At 37.3% G+C, this 8,945-nt stretch overlaps 1 non-coding gene across 1 annotated transcript; it reads right to left on the reverse strand.

Moving 5' to 3' along the window:
* Positions 1–1,859: 1,859 nt before the first annotated feature.
* LOC122150798 lies at positions 1,860–1,966 on the reverse strand. Its single transcript, XR_006163861.1, has one exon. It is a non-coding gene; the product is annotated as a U6 spliceosomal RNA (small nuclear RNA).
* Positions 1,967–8,945: the final 6,979 nt, after the last annotated feature.

The raw sequence follows: 8,945 nt of genomic DNA on the forward strand, positions 1-8,945 counted from the left end.
CACTTTTTTTTCCCTCTGATCATTTACTAATTACAACTCTTGTGTGTTTTTAAACACTTCACTTAGCACTCAGTATTCCAGATGAGTTGCCATTTGGCTCCAAGGTGTAGATTGGAGTCAGTGGGCTGTATTAGAGTCTCTGTGAATGTACGCTTGGGTAGCAATGAGGCGGGACTGGGTAAGAGCATTCCACAGACTTTTCTCATTTTACCGAGAGACAGTTTTTTTTTTTTTTTTTTTCCTTTGCTCATTTGTAATGCCAGCCCGTGTTGGTGAAATGGGTGTATTGCTATAAATTAACAGCCTTGCCTCATACTTCTTATTCTGGAGGTGTAATTCAAAAAAACTGTCACAAGGAATAGCAAAGCTATATATTTTTCTTTATCATAAAAATTCCTAATTACTTTAAATTACTGCAAAATGACTTCAAAATCAACCCCAGACCTGCTGCCCTTGATTTTCTTGCTATTAGTTCAAAGGATAGGAGATACAGCAGTAAGTATTCAGGTATATTATATAGCAGTTACATTTTTCATGATCAAGGGACTTTTAGTTTACAGCTTCTTTCCTTTGAAGTAGCTCACTGAAGGAGACAATGATTTCTATGTTCATTTCCTTATTCTGCTGACACTCAATTTCTGGGACTTGGGCATATTTCACTTCCCTTTTCATTAGAATATTTAAAACTCTAATTTAAAATCTCAGCAAATGCTTGTTCTTTTTATGTGATAAACTGAAACTGACTGTTATTAGCCTATGGAATTCAACAATGTCTGAATCCTGCCTTAGCAAACCACCCCTGTTCAGGAGGTACTGTTAAAGACACATATACCATGTATCACAGCAAAGGCATGAGGAAGGATACCACGTGATGCTACAGCTGCAAGCCAATCTACTAATGCAGGGTTATTTGTTAAACCAGGATATAACATATGATTTAGGCTAGAGGCTTAAGCACATTTCTCCTTACCCTAACAAGGCTAAATTCTAAATATACCAAAAACAGATAACCCTAGGAGGAACAACCAAGAGATCAGAGCATTTAACCATATGTAAGTCAAAGGAGTGACATGTCAAGGACTGCCCTTGTAGAAAACATTCTGACACCATTAATCCTACTTGGAGAGGAGCAGAGGACTCTCATGGGTTTAAGCTCTTTGAGAAGTTGAATTATTTTCTTGGAGATGCTGCTTGTTCATAGAACTGGTGCCCTGAGGGGAGTTGCCCATAGGCCTTGGGAGTGGTGAGGAAATAACTGCCTTGAGTCCTGGAGCTCTTTAAGGGTTAAGAATTTATGGACCAGAGAAAAGGGTTTAGAGCCCTGAAAAATTCAATTGAGAAAGTAGCTTTGAGCTAAGTCATGGACCTAGAGGTACTTGTGAGGCTGGAATCTGTTATATGGATATCTCTTGATGTCTGTGGAGTGATTACTGAGTTGGTAGCTGAGGGATTAGAGGAAAACATTTGAGAGAGGTCACAAAAGGAAAAGAACAAAGATGTAGGCAGCTAATGTAACTAATGGAATTGTGAATGGGTAAAACCAGGAATATGGCAACCACATAACTATAAATTTAGAACTCTCAATCAAAATATTTAAAAGTTCTATTTTACTATTTGCTAATTGCAAACAAGGATACATCAAGTTTTAGTGCAAAAGCATAAACTCTATCCCATGAATATATGTAGTATTCCACTGATTCATTTATTTGTCCATCCATTAGATCTATCAAGAGAGAAAAAAAATGCAGAAGGTGGTTGTGTCTGTGTTTTTCCCGTGACTGCTATCTTCGTTCTGATGCCTTTTCTACTATTCCAACAGAGAGCAGTCATGTGTAGAGCGATTTGGTAATTTCTTTTTTTACAATATGGAATGCTTCACAAGTTTGCATGTCATTTTTGCACAGGGGCCATGCTAATCTTTTCTGTGTTGTTCCAGTTTTAGTATATGTGCTGCCGAAGCAAGCACTAATTTGGTAAATTTTTCAAATATAGGAAATTTCATCAAAATTACTGTAATTTTAAAAATATAATGGGAGGCAGAATGGTGTGGTGCAAAGAACAGTGGATCAGAATTCAAGAAAATTAAGTTTTTTCTAGAATGGACATGAGGACTTTTAGTATCCCTTCCATCCTAATATTGTGATTCTAAAAGCAGACCATTCAAATAGGTAGGAAACTATTTCCCATGTCCCATGTTATGATTTACTTTGTGTCCCCGCTCCCAAAGATGTGATGAATCCCTAATTGCTGTACCTACGAATGAGACCCCATTTGGAAATAGTATCTTTAAAGATGCTACCAGTTAGGTAAACATGAGGTCATTTTGGATTAGTATGAGTCCTGGTACTCTTTGACTGATATTGTTATAAAAGAGGAAAAGAGATACAGAGACAAGGAGGGAGAGGAAGGATACCACGTGATGCTACAGCTGCAAGCAAAGGAACGTCTAGAGCTACCAGCAGCTAAGAGAGAGGAAACAAATTCTCAGAGTGCTCAAAAGGAATCAACATGGCTGATACCTGTCGGGATTCCTACCCTCCAGAACTTTGAGAGAATAAATTTCTATGCTTATAAGCCACTTAATTTGTGATATTTTGTTATGGCATCCCTAGAAAAACATGCTCCACTACTCTGATTTCAAAGGGCTTTGTGACACAGTGATTAAGGGCTAGGCTGCAAACTGAAAGGGCCACAGGTCAAACTTAACAGTTCATGGGAGAGAAGTCCTGTCAATCTGCTTTCATAAAAATTACAGTTTAGGACACCCTATGGGGCAGTGCTATTCTGTCCTATAGGATTGCAATGAGTCAGAATTGATTTAACAACACACAACAAGAACAACTTTGATGAAGGTCACAGTGGATTTCCAAATTACTTGTTGGTGGTTTCTTTTTTCTTTTTGTAATTCTTTTTTTTATCTGTTAACATAAAATGGGGAAGATGTTTAGTTGATGCCTGCTCCTAGGAACAGTGAACCTAGAGACTCATTGATAATATTTTTTTCTACTTTGAAGAATCTCCTTCAATGAAAAAAGCCATTCTTTCTTTATTTTTTTTCTGTACATATACCAAAACCCTCAGCTATCAAGTTGATTTTGACTCATAGTGACCCACTTGAACAGAGTAGAACTGGCCTAAAGGGTTTCTTTCTTTTTTGAAAAACTTTTTATTGTGTTTTTGGTGAAATTTTATAAAATTTGAATGTCATTTTACATTCAACAGTTCATACATCCTTTATCCTATGACACTGATTACAATTCCCACAATTTAATAGCTACCCTTCCACTTTCTCTTTCTCACCCTTTCTCTGTGTCCTTCACACCTATGAATTCTGTCTTCCTAGTTTTCCCCCTGTGCAAATGTTGCCCTTCTGATCTCCCATGGTTGATTGTTCTAGGAGTGCATCTTCCTGGTGTAGTTGTTCAGCTCATAGGCCAGTCTATTGATTGGCTGAAAGTTAGCCACAGCAGTGAGTCCAATTTCAGGTCCAAAGGGTCACTAGGTGCCATAGTCTTGGGGTTTCACCAGTCTCTATCTGACTAGTCATACTGGTCTTTGTGTTAAATTATGTTCCTACTCTATCTCTCCCACTGTGTCTAGGACCTCCAATTTTAATCTCTCTCTGACTGGTTGGCAGTGGTAGCTAGGCACCATCTAGTTCTGCTCTCAGAGTCATATAGGCTGAGGTTCTTATGGTCCATTAGTCCTTTGAACTAATTTTTTCTGTGTGTCTTTTATTTTCTTCACTTTTCTTTGCTCGGGACAAGGAGAGACCGATAGTTGCATCTTAGATGGATGTTCACAAGGTTTTAAGACCCCATTCACTACTCACCATAATAGGATGTAGAACAATGTTTTGTGTATTATGTTGTGCTAATAGAGCTTGATGTCCCCTCCAACCATGGTCCCAAGCCTGTTGGCCAAGTGACCCACTCTCTCAAGTTGCCTAGTTGTGTCTAAGAAGTTATCCTAACTTTGTCCCCTGTTAGTTCTATACTGCATATGGACATTTTTATAGCACATGGAGACATGCATGTAGGAATATCATCTGCCTAACCCATGTGTGTATGGCTATGGGTATATTCCCATTTACATATCCAGACCTGATATTCTTGCCTGTCTATCTATGTATCTACCCAAAGATCAGGGTTTGCTATTACTGATAGTGCAGTATTATAAAAAGCCATTTTTAAATTAATTTATACATACAACATTCATTTAACATCACTTTGAGAAGTGTGTAATAGACGTTTACTCAGTTCCTTTTTTTTAATATAAAATAAAAATGTACCTTTTTGACTTTGTAGTGATTTTGGGGCTGAGCAACTTCATTTGTAACTATAGTCAATACAGAACAGTGGATTTATTTGATCCAATAACCTCTCAAAGGAAGTTAGCCTGCGATAAACTGTGAAATATCTGGGCGAGTGTGAAGTAATTTGCTAGTGGATCTCTCTGAATAGCTGATTAATAATGTGTTTCTCAAAGCATTATATGAAGCATTGGTTCTAGGAAGAGATCTGCAAAACTTGATTCTGTAGTCAAGTGGTTTTGAGAAGTACTGTACTCTGTAACCTATTGTGGAAATTTACAGAACACCTTTGGACTATTAGTAACATTAAAGTTCTACAGGCAATAAACCCAATTAACTTTGTTAAGGTTGTTGTTTTTGTTATGTGCTGTTGAGTTGGCCCCGACTCATGGAGATCCCTCTTTGGGTTTCCCAGGTGGTATCACTACAGAAGTAGACTGCCCAACCTTCCTTCTGAGGAGTGGCTGGTGGGTTTGAACCACCAGCCTTCTGATTAGCAGTGAAGTGCCTTAAGCACTACACTAGCAGAGCTCCCTTGTATAAGGTAGTAGTTTCCAAAAGGATTTGACCATGGAGGCTTTTATTCATATAGCATGTATTGTCATTCCATGGGAAGAGTGTCCTGCTTCCTCTCCTGTTTGCCAGTAAATTAAGCTGTTGGAAATTCCTGGCTCACTTACGCTGATTTTGAGGTGCCTCTGAGATTTTGACAGGTCTTAAGTCTATGAAGGGGAGCCTAGACTACAGCTGGTTGGATAAATTGCTCTCTTCCAAATTTCTTGGAATAAACAAATGGGGGCTTCCAGCATTGTATCCTCTTGTTGAAACATCTCAATTCATATTTTGTCAATCCCTAGAGACTTGTGTTTTGCCAATGCCTTCAGTGCGGCTTGGACAGCTTCTAGAAAACTGTCATAATCTGGAGTGTGTTGTGTATCTATCTGTGTGTGTGTGTGTGGGGGAGGATGATAGCACTATTTTTCAATCATTGGCAAAACTATTAAGAGAACTACTTTTATATGTCTAACTAATAGTATTAATTCAAAACCAAGAACTCTTAGTTTCTCTAGGTGATGAATTTGCTATTGCTTTTTTAGAGGATGGAATAGTATATACTGGGAGCAAACATTTAATATAATCTATAATAATATATATAACAATAATCTATAAGAAATTTGACTGTTTACCAAAAGGTTGGTAGGTCAAACTATCCAGCTGCTCCACAGGAGGAAGGTGGGGCAATCTATTTCCGTAAAGATTTACCGCCTCAGGAACCTGAAGGAGGTCGCCATGAGTCAGAATACAATAGATGGCAGGGACTTTGGTTTAGTTTTGGCATAATAAATTTACCCCAAACCCTGTGTCTACTGACTTCAAATCTGTTGATTTCCCTCTGTATTTGGAACATTAACACATTATCCATGTGTGAAACTTTTAAGAATTCTAATCATTCTTTTTGACTCTCTACCCATATGAAGAGGATATGATAACAGTCTATACATTTAAGTTTTGTTGTTGTTTGTTTTGTTCTAATCTTCTAATGGAACAATTTCTATTAGGACTGAAAATGACGTTTCTCCTTAGATGTTATGAAATCTCTAATATGATGGATATTTTTCATAGGATAAGTTGCTTTTGGCCATTTTCTACTTGCTTTTTAAGTCAATCTGCCCATGATTATAGTTTGGTATCTCAAATCTGGTTAAAAAAATGGAAACAAAAACAAAACTCCTGCTAGGAACATTTCTAACACCAACATTACTCAGAGTTTGTTTCCTCAGGAACTGTTCACATTTGATTTTGTCTTCTCTTTGTTGTATAGTAAACATTTTCTTTCAACTGTATGCTTCTCTTTGGCCAATGTCCCAGTTGTTTGACCCACCCCTCATGTTGTTAGGTGCTATTGAGATTATTCTGACTCATAGAAACCCTATGTAAAAGAGAATGAAACACTGCCTGGTCCTGTATCATGTAACGATCATTGTCATGTTTGAGGTCATTGTTATAGCCACTGTGTCAATCCATCTCATTGAGGGTCTTCTTCTTTTTTTTGCTGACTCTCTCCTTTACCAAACACGATGTCTTTCTCCAGGCACTGGAACCTCCTAACATGACAAGAGTACTTGAGACAAAGTCTTATGATCATTTCTTCTAAAGAGTATTCTGGTTGTACTTCTTCCAATACAGATTGGTTCATTCTTCTGGCAGTCTATGGTATAGTCAATATTCTTCATCAATGATATAATTTAAATACATCAATTTTTCTTTGATCTTCCTTATATATTATCCAGCTCTCACATGCATATGAGGCAATTGAAAATACTATGGCTTGGGTCAAGTGCACCTTAGTCCTCACAGTGACATCTTTGCTTTTTATCACTTTAAAGAGGCCCTTTGCAGTAACATTGCCCAATGTAATGTGTGGCTTGATGTCTTGACTACTACTTTCATGGGCATGGATTGTGGATCCAATTAAAATGAAATCCCTGACAATTTCAGTATTTTCTACTTTTAACATGATGTTGTTAATTGGCCCAGTTGTGAGAATTTTTGTTTCCTCTGTATTGAAGTGTAATCCATACTGTGGGCTGTAGTCTTTTACCTGAACCGGAGGTGTTTCAAATTTTCTTCAGTTTTTAGTAAACAAGATTGTGCCATACGTATATCACAGGTTGTTAATGAATCTTCTTCCAGTCTTGATGTTTTTTTCATATAGTCAAGCTTCTTGGATTCTTTCCTTAGTGTATAGATTGAAAAAGTATGGTGAAAGGATACAACCCTGACATACACCTTCTCTAATTTTAAACTATGTGTTATCCCCTTGTTCTATTTGAACAAATGCCTCTTGCACTATCTACAGGTTCCTCCTGAGAACAATTAAATGTTCTGGAATATTATCCACAATTTATTATGACTCACATAGTTCAATGTCTTTGAAAAGTCAATAAAAGATAAGAAAACATCTTTCTTGTATTCTCTCCTTTCAGTCAAGATCCATCTGATATTAGTGATGATGTCTCTTTTGTCCACTGTCTTAGGCTAGGTTCTGTAGAGAAGCAAAACAAGTGAAGTTTATATATAGGCCAAATTGGATGTCAGAGGAGACTCTGAAACTTGCTCTTGAATGGAGAGTAGTTAAAACAAATGGAAGAAATGATGAAATAAAAGAGCTGAATGGAAGATTTGAAAAGATGGCTCAAAGAGACAAAGTAAAGTATTATAATGAAATGTGCAAAGACCTGGAGTTAGAAGACCAAAGGGGAAAATACAGTTGAAAGAATTGAAGAAAGAATTTAAACCTCAAATTGCAATGTTGAAGGATTTTATGGGAAAAATATTGAATGATGTAGGAAGCATTAAAAGATGAAAGGAATCATCATTCATCCATTTCAGTAAGTAGCATATGATCAACAACTAATGGTACTGGAGGAAGAAGTCCAAACTGTACTGAAGCAACTGTTGAAAAACAAGGTTCCAGGAATTGATGGAACCTTTATTGAGATGTTTTAACAAATGGATGAAGTGTTGGAGTGACTTACTTGTTTATGCTAAGAAATTTGTTAGACAGCTACCAGGCCAACTGACTGGAAGAGATCACTATTTGTGCCCATTCCATAGAAAGATGACCCAACAGAATGTGGAAGATTTTTATCAATATCACTAATATCACACACAAATAAAATTTTGCTGAAGGTAATTAAAAAATGGATACAGCAGTATATAAACAGGGAACTTCCAGATATGTAAGCTGGATTCAGAAGAGGACGTGGAACAAAGGATATCATTGCTGATGTCAGATGGATCTTGGCTGAAAACATATAATATCAGAAGGACGTTTACTGTGTTTTATTGACCATGCAAAGGCAATCAACTGTGGGGGGGGGGGCACCAAACTCACTGTTGTTGATCCAGATCCAACTCATAATGACCCTTCCTTGGGTTTCCGAGGTGGTATCACTACAGAAGTAGATTGCCCAACCTTCCTTCTGAGGAGTGGGTGGTGGGTTTGAACCTCAAATAATGGATAATAATGTGAAGAATGGGAATTTCATGAGCACTGAGCACTTAATTGTGCTCATCAGGAACCTGTACTTAGAGCAAGAGGCAGTCATTCAAACAAAACAAGGGGATACTGCATGGTTTAAAACCAAGAAGGATGTGTGTCAGGGTTGTATCATTCTGCCATACTTACTCTGTATGCTGGGCAAATAATCAGAGAAGCTGGGCTATATGAAGAACATGGAATCAAGATTGAAGGAAGACTCATTAACCACCTGTGATTGCAAATTACACAACTTTGCTTGCTGAAAATGAAGATGACTTGAAGCACTTACTGATGATGATCAAGGATTGTAGCCTTCAGTACAGAGTACATCTCAACATAAAGAAACAAAAATCCTCACAACTGGACCAATAAGCAACATCATGATAAAAGTAGAAAATATTGAAGTTGTCAAGGATTTCGTTTTACTTGATCAACAAACAACACCCAAGGAAACAGCAAAGAAATCATATGTTATATTTCACTGGGAAAAATCTGCTGCAAGAAACCTCCTTAAAGTTTGAAAGAACAAAGATGTCACTTTGAAGATTAAGGTGCCATGGTATTTTCATTCACTTCATATGTATGTGA

Source organism: Orycteropus afer, unplaced genomic scaffold (genome assembly GCF_000298275.1).
Source record: "Orycteropus afer afer isolate SDZICR_OR568_19922 unplaced genomic scaffold, OryAfe1.0 scaffold00240, whole genome shotgun sequence".
Classification (NCBI taxonomy): Eukaryota; Metazoa; Chordata; class Mammalia; order Tubulidentata; family Orycteropodidae; genus Orycteropus; species Orycteropus afer.